Below are 18,748 nucleotides of genomic sequence, written 5' to 3'. Positions count from 1 at the left end.
AGGGATGCAGGAGAATCTTCTCCCAGAAGCCAAAAAAAAAAAAAGAGGCAGGTTTGTCTCCAGGTTTCCTTAAAAAAACAAAATAAATTTTTTTTTAAAAAAGGGAAGCAAGGTGTATCTCCCTGCCCGAGCTTTTTATGACCTTCTGCTACATTTGAAAATTGCAGCCAGGGGAAAGAGGGAGGGAGGGAGTGGGGGGGGGAAATAATAAATCCACGCTCCACGCTGTTTGGTTTCTGTGGCACAGAGGCGAGGAAATTATCTTCGGATGTAAAGTGCGAGGCACATCTCTCACAGCCAGATGTGCCAAGCCTTGCTCTTGCAGACCTCATTTACAGAGCCCCACACCAAAAAAAAAATAAAAATAATAAATTAACTTCTGCCATGGCACCGAATGGTAAGATGGCTCCTCGCATTTTGAAGAAGCACTAAATACAAATCACCAGGGAGGTTTTCCAGCACCAAAGGTTACTGCTTGTCATTTTGTGCCATTTCCCAGAATGTTTGAATTACCTTTGAGCACGGGATCAGCTAGAATTGTGCAAAGTTAATCTTCAGGAACTACGAGGAAGAGAACTCCTATGTTGGATTCTTTAGAATAACCTTGACCTTTCATTAGTGCTTATCCCAAAAGATAAATTGCAGAGGGAAAGCGGGGAATTGGGCAAGGCACCTGCAAAAGCATAAGTGAAATGTCTCTATTTTTAAACTAGCACTAAAATGGCTTCTGAATCCTACAAAACGAGGGACACCGAGGGGCTGCAAGACAAAATCTAGAGCTCGCTGGCAAAATTCAGTTTGACACACAGAGGACCCTGAGTTAATTTCCTCAGCCCAAGACACATTTTCTGCCGTTAGTCCAATCAGCGCTGCTGAAACTCAAACTGCCAAAAAGGGTAAATTCCCTCTGAAAGAAACTGAATCAGCCAAAAGTATAATCAGCTTTTCAGGGAAGTACAAGACCACTGAACCATGTTTCCAGTTGCATTTCTTTGTTCCTCTGTAACTGCTTTCTGGTATTTGTAGAAGTAATCAGGAGGGCTACTGGTGGTTTATCAGCATTTTAAACGAAAATCTTCATTCTGGGTAGGAAGCAGGAAAAATTTTGCTTCTCAGTGCAGCCACTAAAAGGTTAAAGTCAATTCACAGCTCCTGGTGAAAGTTTTCCTTCAGCAGATAGTGCCTATCAAGATGGTCTTTCTCTTCTCCTGTTACACCCCGAGAGCAGGAAACTGGGCAGCATTTACATGGCAACACAGCCCTCCTCACTCCTCAGGATTAAGATTATTACCCACACAATGATTTTTTTAATGAACGCTTTGATACAGGGAGCTAATGAACGTTTAGAGGAAAAGATCCTCACAGGGCACCCACCACAGCACGATGCGGTGTCCTGCAGGAACACCGAGGATGCAAAAGCTTCTCGGGGTTTGACCCTAACGAAACCCAGGACCAACCCTGGGCACACATGGCATTTCTATGCAGAGTGTGCTGCAGGCCGGGAGGAGGGCTTCTGCTAAAGTTAACTGTAATTTTCTGGTGAGGGAGGATCGAATGTTTAGGCCTTAAGTTATTAACATCTATTCTGATGGAAATAAGGACATTTGGATGCACTCTATCGAATCAGAACGAGTGCTTTCTGCTTCAGATATGTAACCACCGAGGTGATGTCCCCCTCTTTGAGCATCCCCCTGAATCAGGGATGCCAGGATGGGAGCATATTGATCCCTCCTGAACTTTTGCTTGTATTTAGTAACACTGGAGAACAGGCAGAGAAGATTTTCAGTCTCCACTAGCTGGAATACCAGCAGGCCTGGGAACCGAGCTGACAATTGTAAATACTTCCTACAGAACATTTTTTGGGGTTTTATTTTGTTTGTTTGTTTTTGTTTTTTTTTTTTTTTTTTTTTTTAATATTCTGAAAGGAGAGGTACAGTCTGCTAGAAAAAAACAGCTTTGTATCTGGACATACCATAGTCCCTGAGGGTGTGACTGTAGGTACACAAACAAAGCTGTATTTAATCTCTTTAAAGGAATTTTATAGAGAACATCTGCTAAAGAGAAAAGTATATTTGTTTCATGAGCACTGCAGCTTTTACTAATATCACCAGCTTGCACCAACATACATGCTCTAAATAGTGTGGTGTATGTGGATTTTTCAGATGTAATTTGTTTTAGCTCCTGTAAAATAAGGGCTGCAGACAAAAAGCTGTGCTACACTGTGACACATTCCCAGTATTCCAGCACTATATACATATATTGGAGTGAACAACAATTTCCTTCCTGTACGAGCATTTTAATTTATAGAAACATATTGTTTTGTGTAAAGAAGATAGTAGATAATTAACTGTATTCATTTAATCTAATTATAGGCCTCTGAGGCAAAAAGCTGACACTTTTCATTGTGGTATATTCACAGAAGTTAATTGAAAAAACATTGCAGCCACAAGGCATAACATGCCCATCGTATATTTGATACCAATCCTTTTCTCAAAAATGGGATGAATCCGATGCTGGCTGGAGATAAGGGCTGCTGTTACTCACTCGAGTAAGGCAAAGTCTGGGGGAGCTCGTTATGCAATGCTGCACTGCACTGCAATATCTCTGCAATTCCACAGCTAACCACAGACAACTTAATTTGCCAAATTGCGAGATGGTTTTGTAATGTACACAAGTATCTATTACAAATTAAGAAAAGACTGAACGCATTTTTAGCTGGGACGTAGGTCAGAATTTCGATGGGGGAGCTGCTTCCAGAAGCTATAGGTCAGTGTATCAGCTCTGAGCTCCTCTGCTTAATCTTTAGGAGGGACCAAGTAGTTAACAGCAGCCTTACCCCTAGGAGTTGTTATTAGGAGTGTAATTTGTATTTCTAAGCTATCAGTCTGTCAGACAGATGAAGAGACAGCAAATCAACACTTGCAACTCCCAAGTATGTAAAAATAAATGTACGTCAGAGCATTTGCAGTTTCAGAGTGATTTTTCCCATCACCTGATACACACCAACAACTTAATCTCTGACAGCAGTGCTACTTTCATTCTCAAAAGGAAAGTAAAGCAGCTCAGCCCTGCAAAGCTTGCCTCCCAGCTGACAGAGGACATGACAGACCAAACGTGCTGCTTGTGGGGAAGCCTTTGCCACTTATCTTAAAGAAATTCCAGCTTGCAAGCTCCATCATCACGTTAGAGGCAAATATCACCATTTCCCCCCTATTTTAAAACTGGAAGAGTGTAACTCTGGTGTCTCTGCAGCTCTAACAGTACCATGGGGCAGGACACCTCCTGCTCCAGCTGCTGCACCCCCTGTCTCCTGCTTGAGAGACCTCCATTTCTGCTCTGCCCGTGGGCACACAGTGGCCACCCGGCACACTCAGCCCTCCCTGCCTCTCTCTTCCCATGTCTCCAGCTGGTAGGAGAAAAAAAAACTGCCAAGGCAGCACTGCTCATCCCTGTGATGAAGCCTGCCTAATGACTGTGGTGATGGTGCAAGCCCTCTTAGATGACAAACACCCCCAGCAAAAGGCCACCGAGCTTGGCACAGGGCCTGGCGTTGCTCTGCCAGTGAGAGGCATTGCTGGCAGCCCTACCTATAATTTTAAAATTACTTCAAATATTTTTTAAAATGTATTTTGGAGAAATATTTTTTTTGCTGTGGTTAAAAAAGCAGCATATGGCACTTTAGGCACTTCAAATGTTTTTGTTTAATAAAGTCAGAGGAAGCCTGAAAAATAAACAGCAACATGCGGTCACCTTAACTCTGGAGCACTGGCCCAAAAGATCTAGAATCCTTGATAAAGAAGCTCTCTACCAAGAAAGAAAAGCGTGGCTACAGCTGCTAGCCATACCCAACTCCTACTCCTATATCATTACAGATAAATCACAATTTGCATTGATGTCCGACTCAAAAAAACAGCCTGTTCTGAGAGTTCACTCTGCACTCACACTCCTCCTCTCCCTTGATGCTCTCAACTGATCCTCCCTCCGCCTGGCTCCTGCCTCCTCTTTCTCTGTGCTGTTTTGAGGTAACTCCCAGCTCTTGCTCTCCATCCCTCCAACCCCTGACTCCTGCCTTCTTGCACTTGTCACGCTCTATTTTCACCTCCTAGTTTCCTTTATCTGCACATCCATCCTTTTATTTTTTTCTTAATTATTTCCCCTGGCATCTTATCTTTATATCAATTATGCTTATTAACCTCCTTACCTCATATATCATACCGTTTCCCCACTGCCTGGCAGAATCTCATTACAGAATCGTGGAATGGTTGGGGTTGGAAGGTGCCTTAAAGATCACTGAGTTCCAACCCCCCTCCCACCAGACCAGGTTGCTCAAAGCCCCATCCAACCTGGCCTTGAACACCTCCAGGGATGGGGCATCCACAGCTTCTCTGGGCAACCTGTTCCAGTGCCTCACCACCCTCACAGTAACGAATTTCCTCCTGATATCTAATCTAAATCTCCCCTTTCAGTTTGAAGCCATTACCATTTGTCCTATCGCTCCACTCCCTGATAAAAAGTTCCTCCCCTTCTCTCCTGTAAGCCTCCTTTAGGTACTGGAAGGCTGCTAGAAGGTCCCTCTGGAACCTTCTCTTCTCCAGGCTGAACAACCCCAACTCTCTTAGCCTGTCTTCATAGCAGAGGTGCTCCATTCCTTTGGTTATCTTCATGGCCCTCCTCTGGACTTGCTCCAACAGGTCCATGTCCTTCTTATTGGAGGCTCCAGAGCTGGATGTGGTACTCCAGATGTCTTCATCTTTTTTCTCTCCTAGTCATGAAGACTCATCAAACTGCTTTCACAACTGATTTCTGCCCATGATGTCCTAGAAGTCCTAGTACTGGTCAACAATAGTTGTCTCCCTTGCATCTACTGCCTTCATCTCCCCCTCCCTCTCGTGCTCTGCTGGTTACAGGCCCCTTCCCAAACTCTTCCATCTTCATGATCCATCCTCATCTTCTCACTGCCTCCCTCCGCAGTACCAGAAGAAAGGGAGATGATGCACACAGGAGGGGTACCAAGATCTCCCAGATGGTGATCTCTTAGGAAGGCAGGAGCAGAGATTGTGGAGAAACACTGCTTGGTCCCCACTGCAAAGAGCATACTCGGTTGCTCTGCGAGAGAGCTGTACATGATGCCTGCAGGCCATAGAGCAGCCAAAGGCAGGACGGGCTCTGTCAGCACAGGCTGATCTTTGGAAAATTTAGCTGCCAGAAGCTAACAATTCTTAACCGATCACGTGCAAACTGAGATTTTATGGAGTCTTATAACTTTGTTACATTTGGATGCACATCTGTGAAACCACAGCGATTGTGCTGCCAGATTCCAAGTTACTGCTCAGAAGGTACATGGATGAAACTAGACCAGTGAAGGTGTTCCATTTCAAATTCGTTCTGTAGAGAAGTAGGGATACTGGCACTTCTGAATGAAGCAACCAGATTATTATTTTTTAATATGGGCAAAATATTTTTTTAACCTTGTTCTTGAAAACGACTACAGTGGTTTAGCTGGAAACTGCCAAAAATTAAACCTGGGGCAGATGGTTGGCTTGGAAAATACCAGCCCAAACAGTTACAAGCAACTGAAAACAAGATGTTATTATGAAGTACTGGACAAGATTAAGCAGAGCAGTTCCATGACTTTGGCCTAAATGTGGAAAATTTTAAAGTGACCTGTAATGAATTTTTTAATAAGAACTTTGTTGAAATAAGCAGAATTTAGATTTCACATTTTTGGGTGAAGATGTTTCCTCTGAAAATATAGGTTAAGATCCAGAGTGCTCTGACATGAAGAGGGAGAAGGAGGCGTGTGCTGGGACTGAGACTGGGAGCACTGGGACTGAGGGCTGGAGCAGTTTCTTTGGTAACAAAACCAACTTGAACGATCTACAGAAGGGCAGAAATAAATGATCAAAAAGTATTCTGCGGAGCTGAAACGTTATGGAGACAGCAGAGGGAAGGGGAGGAAAGGAACTGCTTCTGGTGGGAGAACATCAAAGCAACAGTAAGGGAAGTCCAAATATTTTCTTAGCTGTGGGGTTCTTAAGTACCCTGGCTCTGCTCCACCGATGGACCAAACCTGTGGTGTGGAGCAGGTACCCCCGTCTCCAATGCTCTCCTTGGGGCAGTTTGCCATTACAGACCCCAGGCTGAGCATAACCTAACGGCCCCTAAAGGTGCTCCACGTCTGCCACAGCTGGCTCTTTGCCTTCGTACACCAAAAGAGTTGCACTATACATCGAAACCTTCCATTTGTGGCAACGGTGAGGTATGTCTGAGGGACAGGTTGGACAGCTGAGGGTATTACCTGCCTCAGTCATCTGACTGAAACGCTCCGCTGCCTCCCTGCTCGGGATTTCAAGAGTAGGTTCAGGGCAGCAGTTACCACTGAATGCTATTTTGCATTTAAAGTTGTCATTCCATTTCTCTGCCATGGCTGAGAGCAAGAGAGCCACAAGAAGTCCTTTGTAATATACAGCCAACCACTGGTTAATTTGCAAGTACAGTCATTATTTTTTAATCTATGAAATGAACACTTTTAAATTCTTTTAGCAGATCTGGTGGATTGGCTGTCACTTGGCTGCACGTTTGCCTAAAAGATGCTGTTCTAGCTTGAAAAGAAATTAATTCAGGAAGTCTTGTGGCCTTTGTTTTGCAGGAAGTCAGAGGAGGTGAAAATGGTGGTCCCTCTGGCCATTTCATCTCTCGCAGCCTTCCTTTGTCTAGGACCTCAATGCTGTAAACTTTCTGTGCAGTTAAAATAGTCTGAAATACCTTGCATAGCCTATGTTTGTAGAAGTTTGGTTGCATTTAAGCAAAATGCTTTATGTTAATGATCATGGTTATATAAATAACAGTCAAAAGGGTGACCTGTGATAACACTGTATAGAGACTAGCACAAAATTAAAACTTCTCTAATTTAATTAAAGAAAAAAAAACCTGGCTTAATAAACACAAAGTTGAAAATTCATACTCGTGCTGTTGCTTGGCATAAAAGTGGGTTTTTTTGCTTTTCTTAAAAGTGCATAACAACTTCAGAATTCTTTTCAGGTTTAATATTAAGCCTGAGTTGGCAGAGCTTAGTTCTGGGACCACTGCAACACTCACATCACGTACCTCACTCCTAATGATATTTTATGCTCAGCATCTTCTTGCATTTGATACAGTTTCACCTTTTTTTTTTTTTTTAAGCAGGAAAAATGACGTTTAAGGATAGCAGAAAAATTGGCCTGAAAACATGATCTAATGAACCACAAAGCAGCCTTCAAAGAGAAAAACTAGCAGGAAGTTCTTTCATACCAGGTATTAAAAATAGACTGCACCAAGTCCTGGAATGCACACAGCAGTTATGTAACGATTTTTCAGTGACATGCATTAGGAAATATTCTCAGTAAATGTTTTTCCTTCCTAACACCCAGTTCACTTCTCGGTGTTTTGGAAATTCTTCGTATGGATCCTTCTAAGAAGTCTAAAATTATAACGTTCATTTGAAAAACCTATCAATTAGCAAGCCACGTAATGACACCATCTTAATGGTACAATTGAAGTATTTGAATTTAATATACCATTTTCATAATGGTACAAAACGAAGCACACAATGTAATCCATTTTTTTCCCCCCACAAGTTAGACTTGATTTATTTCTGACAATGTAATAATTTTACACTGGAGGCATCAAGAGAGAGAAATCAGTTTGAGTATGTATCTTAAATAATGAGAATGCTGGCTATTTTGGAGCACTGAGAAGTCTTTGAAATGTTTCAAAAAGGCTTACTTGTTATTAGGTGCCATTTATAAATGGGAGGCATCTCTGGAGAAGCCAGAAGAGCTGTATCTAGCTTTTACCATACTGAGGAAACTAAATAATAAATTGTTTTTAAGAACATCTTCCTCAGACTTTTCCCCAGAGACCTGAGGAGCTTTCCCAGAGGTCTAGTCTCTGGTTCTTTGCAGTATAATTTGAGAAGGTAATAAAGGAGATGGAAATGAATTAAAGCCTAACTTTTGGATTTTCATACTCCTATTGTTTTCTTGAATTACTTAATGTTCAGAAAAAATCTGCAATATCCTTTGCTTATAGCAAGAGCATCACACAAGGAGGGCAACATTACTTTCTTGTCTGCCCAGAAGCTTATCTACCTTTTCTAACTTGTCTATTAAAAGACACAAGCTCTACCATAACCTTTTGACTTCCATTGCCACCACGAACTTATCACTAACATTATTCATTTCAATTTATACTTCAAAGACAGTAAAATTCCCTAGTGTGAAGGCTCACACACCTCTCCCACCATGGTTAGTACCTAATTAACACAGTGTCAGGATTTCCTAGGTTGCCACAATTAAGAACTCAGAAGCAGAGTTACAGTTTTCATCACCCACTCATGTCAGATACCAGCAGAGATAGGAAGTATTATGGTGGGTGAAATTCTGCCCGTATTTTGGCTCCTACTGATAAGTTCTTCCCAATTCATGTAATGGAGATTCAATACCAGGAGATCCTAAACTTTCAGATGCAACCATGGTAGAGCAAAATGACCCCCCTCTTTTTTTTTTTTTTTAAGATGAGTAGAATTCTGCTCTTAGAGTTGGGTCTTTAATTTCTTTTCAAAGCTACAAACATAGTAACTTTACTTGCTCCACACTGTTCTCTTTGAGAACACAGAAAAATCTGATCAAGGTTCAATCTGATAAAGCATCTGGTTTATTTTCTCTCCTTACTGTCCTGCAGAATGACAGAATTAAAAAATTCATATTGGACATGAAAAGAAGGTGCCCCATTCAAAGTATTTCATTTTGAAAAGATACATAAGTAATAAAAGCAGGAGAACAAGTTAGCCTCTTCTAGAGAACCTGCTTGTTTGGTAAAGTATTAGGAAACACCTTTTTTGGCAGTCTGAAAGAAAATGAAATAAGGCACACTGAATCTGTGTCAAAAATCTGTATTGGAAGAAGAAGCAAGGAAGTGAGCATCAGAGTGGAGATAAAAGTTCTGCTTTTCACAATGACAAACTTTTTTTTTTTTTTAAGATCGAGGTGCCTTTAAGACCAAAAAATGAAAGAAAACCTGATTGATATCAACAAATTCATTTGCTTCTAGATGCTGTTATACATTTCTGGGAATCCAGTGCCTAAAAAGCAACCTGTGAGTAAGCCAATACTTATTTTTCTACACTGATACATACGCAAAGCTCGAGTTGTTTACGAGGGGAGGAACACTGTTTCATGCATAGTAGTCAGCAATGCTCCGAATTACAGGAAGACTCATCATTCAGCCCGATTAGTTTACATGAACTGAAGCAAATGACATTCTACATTTTCTTCCATATTTTATGATGATTTTCATCTAAGCAAAAATGCCTTAAATCAGACTTTGTCCATTTTGAGGAAAGGACATTTTAGAGTAAATAGAGAATTACAGACTCTTGCTACATCTTGCTTCTCTGTAAGCTGTGCTTCACTCAGCTTCACAAATATCATATTTGTGGGTATTTCTGAGTTTTATTGGATATATTCACTTACTTTAAAAATAAGATTTGCTGTCACTGAGTTTGATATTCAAGGTCACAGTTGCAAATGTAGTTGTAAATGAAAGCATCTGTTTTTGCTGAACTTAAAACTTCAAGTCTCTTCTCTCCCTAAACAAACATGGAAAACCTTATTTGCATATTCAGAGAAAAAAAATAATTCCTTCTTTTACCAAAATTTGCTGTTATTTTGCTTCCAATTTTCCTTTTGTGCACATACCTCTAGTCTCTTCATAAAAGTTGCTGGTGTGTCAAAATTAACAAGTCTTATTATTACATTCATAAATGGGGCAAATTTGATATCGGCTATGAAAACCAAAGCAAAGCTCTGCCACTCCACATTTTCACCCACTTTCCAGAAAGACAGAGATTACCCTGTAGCACTGAATCTTATACTTTCACGGTGGGAAGATATTCTGAATTTTACACTGTTTGCTGATTATGTGCAAGAGAAGAATAGACAATACCATCTGAGCTTGGGACAATTAACAGGATGTCTTTAGAATATTTTTATTACGTTAATCTTTTCTTTTGCTTGAGCCAGCATTCCCCTCGAGAGGAAGAGAAACGATGCTGAGACAACTCACTATTGCAAATTAATTCTATGGTCCATTTCCCAAGCATTTAATTTGGCCACAGCAACCTGTTTAACTCAGACGAGTTGTCAGACAGTGACATAAAAGAGAGACCAAGTTCTTTAGAGGTGGCCAGTAATTTTAAAGGGATGAAGGGAAATGGCTGGCATTATTGCTTTTGTCCAAGTAAAGCCTCTTCTAAACAGGGTTAAGGGAAAATCAGCTGATTTAGCCTCACCAAAATTCATGCTACATGAGATCTTTTAGAAATGTTGACTGAAGAGGAACTGTGGACTGAACAGGAGGCTGAGAAAAGAAGTCAGGGTTCATATTGCAAGAGCATATGAAACATAAAGAAAAAAGTGCAACATTTTGTACTTCTCACAGTGGGTAAGTCTGAAATTTGGAGCAGCAGTTTGGGACGGGAATGGGGACACATGCACCTGCTTAAACCTGAACCATCTCCTTGCAAAGGAGCTGTCACAACCTGCAGGAGAACTCCGTCACACAAAGGCCAATACATGAGGTCCCTGCTGCTTCCAAGTCAGTGGGTCTGAATTTAATCTTTTACAGTGTGGTTTGTTTGTTCTTTTTTAGCTCTGGCATTCTAGGAAGTATTTCCATGTGTGTACCCCTTCTCTGCGTCCACTCTTGGTACGTGGGCCTCCGTGATTAAGCAATCCTGGATCCTTAACCCATTGCCTCCAACTTTCCCAGCCTCTGCCTCTGCCCTTCTCTCCCAGCTCCACGGATTTCAGCTTTTCACAATCCAGTTTGGTTCAGTCTGTTAACACAGGAACTTAGATTTGGTACAAAATCTTCTGGAGACCACAAAGGTATAATTTTATAGTTAAATACATCACATTTTTCTGGGATGATGTGAAGGCAGTGGATAATAGGGGCAGATTAGGATTTGGCATTTTATCAGATTCTCAAGGAATCTCTCGCAGTGTAAACTATTTCACCGTGAATTTTTATTGTGCAAGAAGCAACACTTAAAATGTTCCTCACCATAATTCTGCAGAGTCTTATAGAAGAAGGTGGTGTATCACCCCAAAGGAGACCTCCACCAGCCTGATTACCAATGTATCCTTCTTCCACGCAGCAGGCAGGCGCAGGGAAATACTTCTAATAGGGAATTACTCTTTGAGAATAGGACAAAGACATTTTAGTTATAGGGAGTAGAAGAGTAATAGACATGAATACAAATTTGGAATGGCTAAAATACTTCTCCTGGTGCATTTTGAAGATAATCACTTCCCCTTTTTTTTTCAGCATGTCACAGAGATGACTTATTTTCAGAGGACTACCTTTCACAATTTTAGATTCCAGAGAAATATGATTCCCAGAAGTCTAGGGATTCCCTTTACTAAACTGACCTTGAAGAAAAGATCTCTTTCATTCTGTACCTGGTCCCTTCCTTTCCTGTCTCCCCTTACTGCTTTTGAGGAGGCAGTCCCCTCGATGACATTCACTCTGCAGGCTCCCTGCTCCTGCCAGCTTGTCAGCCCTGCAGACGGTGGGCAGGAGGGAAGCTCTGGACACAAACTTGTTCTAAATGTTACTCAAAAATCCTAATCTGAATCTCGGTTCCAGATATCCATTCATTTATTAAGAGCAAATACAGCAGACAACTAATGCTGCACTTTTTCTATTATTCAAACCTGCTGCTAACAATGAAGAAGATGATGTCATTCCCTGGATGTGACAAAGGACTAATATTATATGCAGTAAAAACAATGAGTCAACAGTTTCTATGCCCTTGAGGTCAAAGCATTCAACAGTTTTGAAAGTAGACTGTTCTTTTTGTGCACAGAGCTTGTAGTTGTAGATCAATACAAAATGTGTATAATCAAGATATAATTTAAAAGAAAAACAACATATTTTTTTGAGTTTCAGAGTGTTTTAAACTCAAGCTAAAGGTCCAATTGAGATATCTTGTAACATGAACTAACTGATAACAATTGTACCCAAATTTGTTAAGTATAACATTGCAAAACACTTTTTTTTGGGTCAAAAATATATTATCTATATTAAGTTATCATTTGTAAGATCTTGAGAAGCACTTGGCAATCACAATTCCCAGTAATGTTAGCAAGAACTGTGGCAACTAAATAATATGAAATGTTCTGGAGATATTTTGTAATGGTCTGAAAGATAAGTAAGACCTTTTACATGGAAATATGTTTTGAGAGACAATAGAAAGCAAGGAGCCTAACAACCAAAGTTTCTCACATTTTCTGGAATACAGGAGGTATTGACCAAATCCTGGCCATCTCCAACCCCAGCTGCATCTAGCTCAGGATAATGCAAGAAATGCCTGGGGTGGACAGGGATCCTGTCTTCAGTAGATCTGAAATCATTACGGAGGGTTACTATCCTCCTCCTCCTCAAGACACAGTGAAACTGAAGCAGAAAGAAGTGACAGCTCAAGGTCACTTAAAAGTCAGGAGAGTTTGGAAAAGAACCCAGATTTCTCAATCGCCGTCCAGCCCTCTGCCCACTGGGCTTCATTGCCTCGCTCAGTATCTTTTCAAAACTAGATATAATTTAACAACTTTGAGAAGTTTTCAGTTTGTCATATTATTGTGTGTAATTATTTTGTGGAAAAACAGACTCGCCTGTTTGGATCAGGCTGCTGCCACACAACCAAGTGCAAGGGGATCCCAGCCAGCTGCAATCTCTGTTCTTGTCGTCCTTGTAAACCAAATTCAGAGACAGGAGAACAAACTGGATTATACCTAGATGGGTTCCTGCAGAGGAGGAAATATCATTTCGCCTGCAGTGAAGGTAGCTGACAGTGGTTTGGATTAAAATGAGCCGTAGCATGGAATAAATAATATTCAGCACCCTGACAATTAATTGAAATTAAACCTTAGGCTCTGAATCCCAAGGAATTTCTTCTGGCACACTGACAAAGTGCTAAACAGAGTTTTCTCAGTTTATGCTGACCGCTTTATTGTGCCACTTAAAATAGCTGCAAATGTGTTCAGACATAAAGAGTACAGTAGATCCCAGGCCCAAGTGATTACTTACCCAAAATAGGGCAGAGTGCACCTGGCAGGCCAGCTGGTCACCAGCCTGACTCTGTGTCTTCTAATGCTTAAGAAACTCTTATCTTTTAGATATTTAAACCAAGTATTTAAGCCCCGAAGATATCTCAGGAGCTTTACAGTTATGTCATACTGCTCAAGCCAGAGGAGGAAACCTCTGAGTTACCCAACAGCCGTGAAGGCTCTGAGGCTCCACACGGTTCCTTGCAAGCGACAGAACTCATAGGAGATTTTAATGACGAGGACTCGTTAGAGCACTTCAATTGAAACATATACATTCCCACTCAGAATTTAGTGACAAGTTGCTCTTATAAACTCAAACTAAATCCGACACATTTGAGACAAGGCAAAATGAAGAGTAAAGTAACTTACAGAATTTCTCCGGGTATCTTGAGCTAATTACAAACCTTACAGCATACAGAGTCTCTGGTATTTTAATTTCCATTGTAATTGATCCTCCATAGTCATGATTAAGGAATGACACAACGATTTTGATATCATGTAAAAGAGTGATGAAATGTATTTCCCATGTGGAACAGACAGACATTAAAATCTCTTTTTTGAAGCTTTGAGGTATTTTTGCAGTGCCATCTCTTACTGCTTAATGAAAGCCAAAACCTGAATGTATTGCAGAGAGATTCACCCATGCTGCAGCCGTGGTAGGTGTGCATATACTTGTTCCTTTCCTGTGACTCACACAAATACAAATACATTCAATTATATTAAAGGTAAACTTATTATTGGTCTATTTAGTAAGTAGACTTATGAGAAAAAAATAAACACAGGGGCTCATTTCCTAGTGTGTTCCAAGAAGGGATCTTTAACTGACCTTTGCTTTTAAAGCCCTGATCCCTGCAACAAACTTTGAAAACTGGCATAACATTCTGTACTTGAAGTACTATTGAAGCTGCTCCTTTGTTAAACAGGATATTACGAGTTTATACTGGGGACAGAGATTGCTATTCAGGAAAACACCAAAGAGCTTATTTTAAATGAGACATATCTTCATATTATCTTGCAAATCAAAGCTTACCTAAGCAGGTGATGCTCCCAGAAGAATATGGACCTCTCCCAAAAAAGCAAAAGCGTAATAATTTAGAGGCATCAGCCACCGTATTATTTCAAAATTTTGCTAATATGACATCTAACAAAACTAAAGTTCTGTTCAGTGTTGGCTCAAAATTTTCAGACCAGTAGCACTTATAAATTCATAAAGACAAATGTATTCTTAATATTAAATAATATAAATGGAAAATGATAAAAAGCTTTTCATGAAATCATGAAGCAAATAATTGTGCTTTGGGCTATTTTTGATACGTGTTTATCACATCACCATTAGATCTGTTAGTAGGTCAATCCTTTATTATACGTTGCAGTGTCTGTTTAGAGCCTCACCCATAACTATCATTTCAACAAATCAATTTACACAGTATAGAGTGACATTATTGACCTGCAATACTATTACAAGCTCCAGGACTACAAACAGGAAAAGTATCAAATGGCATCAACGTTAATTCTGATTTTACCCTGCAATACAATTGAAATCATGCTGCAGTATGGATCTAGATGTAGCTATGGCTCAGGGATTTATATTATTTTACTTATTTATTTGCTTTACAGTTCTACTGTTACTTTTCTTATGTATTAATACAGGCAAGAATGTTTCATAATATTTAAAAAAATTCTGTTTATCTGGAAGGCCTTTTGAGAGAACATCATATGATTTCCTCTAATTATTCCATCAACTTAAACCTTTGTCTTTTTTTCTCTTCATTGGTAATTTTCCATCAAGAAGAACAAGAAGGAAACTTTATACCAATTTTAATCTATTTTCCCTGGTGAAACAAAGTAAGAAATAGGTATAACATGCATAATATGTTAGCTATGTTTTGTCAGTTAGTCTTACCTGCGAAGAAGAGGCTGGCATACAAAATCTGATGGACATTCCCTCCCTCTTCTGGATAGATCCACACCTCCTTCGTGGAAGGAAATTGGGAGACCCCTGACTTGATCAGTGACTTTCCTAAGCACATAGATAGGTCTGAAGCCTCCACCGTCAAGAGAAATGGTGAGAGAGATCCGAGAGGGGCCTTAATGTGTGCTATCTCCAGCTGCAGGGCTGGGGATGAACCCAAATCCTGCATCCCAGAGCAGCAGCAAGAATGGATGCCTCTGTTCCTGAACTGCACGACAGGGCTGGGGATGTTGTTTGGAGAACACGCCTGTTCCTGAAGCCTAATATTAAACAGAGAGGAAAATGGGTATGGTGGGTAGGCTTCCTCTGAGCTGGAGAAATAGGGCAAGATTTTAAATGGGATAATTTTCTTGTAAAATATATAATCTGCCCTATCAGGCAGAAGAAATTATTACCCACTCACAGAATTCTACACAGCTAGAATGGTATTACTCATTCTCCTTGACAGAAACCTCGTGTTGTGGTTTTGGTGACACACTGAGAATTTATTTTGATCTTTCTTGTGTTTTCAGATAGAAGTGTACTGCATCCTTCCTGATCTTGGATTAGAGTCCACACTGAAAAAAAACATTTTTAAAGGGAATAAGAATAAAAATGTATGTGGATTTATTTGTAAATGCTAGTTATGGGCCTCCCATAATTAATGTTTTTTTTTTCCTAAAAGTCTTTCTAAGTACTAACTAGGAAATCACCTACTTTCTCTTGCAAACGCTGTGTTATGTAGGAGTTTTTCAACTAGAATAAAATATTGCCTTTTAAACAGGAGTGGATGTTATCACTTCAAATGTGCTTATATGTATTTCCTGTGCTTAGATACAGCCCAGCAATAACAATACCGCAATTACCAGAACGTATAATCTATAATGTAGTCCTGTGTAAATCAGCACACAGCCCAACGAGTTGCACACATCCTGCAGGATACCACTGCCATTCTCAATTGTTTCCGGTTAACACTGTGCATCTGCAGGATGATTTCTGAGCCATGCTCAGGCTGACTCCGAAGTCAGAATACTGGAAGTTACCTCCTTCTAATATTTAATGGTATCTAAATAGAGATTTAGGCATAGGTATAGAGCTAAAGCATGTTTTGTTCAGGATTCCCTACATGGGAAAAGAGAAAACCTGACCTAGAGGAAAAACAGTTTTAATGTTTTAAAAATACTTATGGGATTTCCAACAGGAATGCAAAATCATCAAAAAAAAATTGCAAGGACAAACGTTTAGGATTTCAATTTGGTTGTTAAATTACTCAAATAATGCATACCTGAGTTTTTTACATGTAGTGGAGACTTAAGTATATGACCTCAGATGCTCTGCCATTTCCTTTAGAACAGAGAGTAATTTCTTCTTGACATGAAATATCTGGAAAATATTCACGAAGTCAGAGAAAAAGCAAAATCCAAACTAAACCAGAAATACATCGTTCTAATTGCAACACACATTGCTGCCATACACTCAGAACAATCTTAAAGGAATACTCTGGCCAAATGTCACTGTCATGATGCAGTTAGTCCAAACTAACTAACTGCACTGACTGAGAAATTAAATCCAGTTTACCTATTCAGTGACTTTGTACTTCTGGTTAGTTCTCTGATTCTGACTTTTCCAAACTGCTGTTGAAGCCAATACAAAGTTTTCAAAATGCAGAAAATCACTTTAAAATATAAATAAAGAATATCTTAAAGTAAAAAAGAAAACTAAAGAGGTGACCGTTGTGTCTTTTGACAACTTTTAGAACTAGGTTTACTAAGCCTCTAACGCTCATTCCAGTTGATAGCCAGGAGACAGACCATGATTCACAGTGTATATAATGGGTGTATATAATTTCCACTGAGTCTTACAAGCCACCAGAATTCTAGTATACTTAAAAATGATAATATAGCAATTTAGAGAAAATATATTATGCAAAACCTTTTATTTTTCTCTATCTGATACAGGTCTACCAGACCAAAAAAGAGACTCTAGCAGGAAGCCACAATCAATGCACTGCTTCTTTGAAAGGTATTTTTAATTTCTCCTTTTTTCTTGCTGCCTTTGGTACAAAATAGTATGATGAATAAATGATTCAGACTTAAACTAGCCATTGCAGAAGCTCATAGAGAATATTTATTGCATATCTGCATTGCTGAGGTCATTGAGGGGAGTGGGGTAGGGGTGCAAGAAGCAATCATGGCCACGTGGCCAGGGGCAGCTGAAGAACTGAAGACACACACGCCGAGAGGAATGACCACCCCTCTCTGCACTTCAGCTCTTCTGGGACATGCAAGCCTGCTAGAAAATAGTGCATTCAGATGCACACAAAGAACTTTTACCTTTTAAGTGTTATTGTCTTTTCTGTACTGAGTGGTTAATGCACATAATCATTTTACATTCCCTGCTATTGCCTTTTATTTTCTCTAGTCTGATCTTGTGCAGAAAGATGCTCAGACACTTGACCACCTGTACTAAACACAGGTAGGGATGGCTGCCTTTTTAACCAAGACTGAAGAAAAAAAAAAAAGACTACTACTAAATATTACCTGTATATACTAATCCAGCTGCTCTGATTCCAGGTTCCTCTGTAAGCACTTCACACCCCTTTGGAATTAACCATGTGTGACAGGTAATGGAGAGCTTGGTTATCCCTGGCTGTAGAAAAAACTCTGAAAATTAGGCTATGATGTGCCACAGCCACACTAGGGTGACTGCATGGAACTCAGCCAAAGCCAAGGATGAACTATTCCACTTGTCTGGACACAGGCTGACTCAGGTGGTACTGCTGAAGCAATCCAGGCACGCATCTCCTCGTGGTCTCCATGAGAAGACACATCTGCGGGGCACAGCCTTTGCAGCTGGTAACCCTGCTAGGACATACACAACTCTCCTGGCCTCAGTCTCTACGGATCCAGTTCTTTCTTCATCATCCTGTTTACTTACCCCTGTGCTGTCTCTTCACTTCTGGACACAATCTTGGACAGTCACAGGTGTGTGGGGCTCGCTCCCACTCAAAACAGATCCAACTCAGCTTACACGAGTGATTTTAAAAAAAAAAAAAAAAAGCTTGCAAGCCTGTGATGTCATTAGAAACATCAATGATATTACGCTTATAAAATAATTATTAATTATTTAATGATGCAGGTACCTTAATCAGTTATAAAAAGAAGGTAGAATTATAAAATTTTAGTTGCCTTATTTATTGCTAACCTTTTAGCTGTGGCACCACCTTGTGGACATTACTACATGGAAAAGTTGACTTGTGGCAACAAAAGCAACTAAACAGAACAAGCACTTTTGAAAAACAACAACTATATTCACATATGATTTGCTAAAGCAGAGTAACATAACTAAATTAAAAAACTGATTCCTAAAAATCCAGTTATGAAATAAAATGTATAATAAATACTGCCAGTGTACTCAGTTGTCTTTGCATTTTTCACCAGCTCTTCTGAGCATCAGCCAAGAAGAGGGGTAGCCTTCAAAACTATCTTTGTTCCTTCTTGATTGATTATCTAGCAGTGTCTGAACCCTAGTTCCGTTGTTGCTGTGCAAACAGACACTGCTCCTGCAGGTATCCCAAGCAACAAGACTTGCAAATTGTAATACTGAACACATGGAGAAAACCTTAGCTCCTGCTCTATTAATGTAATGT

General features: G+C 40.0%; 1 long non-coding RNA gene across 4 annotated transcripts in view; it reads left to right on the top strand.

Annotated features, from left to right (window-relative positions):
• The window catches only part of LOC106886190, an 18,465-nt gene extending 325 nt beyond the window's left edge, over positions 1-18,140 (top strand). The window contains exons 2-6 of one of the 4 annotated variants that reach the window (XR_001411608.1): positions 9,021-9,135; positions 15,633-15,716; positions 17,058-17,121; positions 17,521-17,574; positions 17,673-18,140. This is a non-coding gene — a long non-coding RNA (uncharacterized LOC106886190). The remainder of the gene's footprint in view (positions 1-9,020; positions 9,136-15,632; positions 15,717-17,057; positions 17,122-17,520; positions 17,575-17,672) is intronic. The other 3 variants (XR_001411609.1, XR_001411610.1, XR_001411607.1) reach the window with 3 other exon arrangements.
• The last annotated feature ends 608 nt before the right edge of the window (positions 18,141-18,748 follow it).

The sequence above is a fragment of the Calidris pugnax genome, unplaced genomic scaffold (genome assembly GCF_001431845.1).
Source record: "Calidris pugnax isolate Ruff unplaced genomic scaffold, ASM143184v1 scaffold18, whole genome shotgun sequence".
Lineage (NCBI taxonomy): Eukaryota > Metazoa > Chordata > Aves > Charadriiformes > Scolopacidae > Calidris > Calidris pugnax.
The sequence above is the reverse complement of the archived record's forward strand: the minus strand, read 5'-3'. Positions and strand labels throughout refer to the sequence as shown.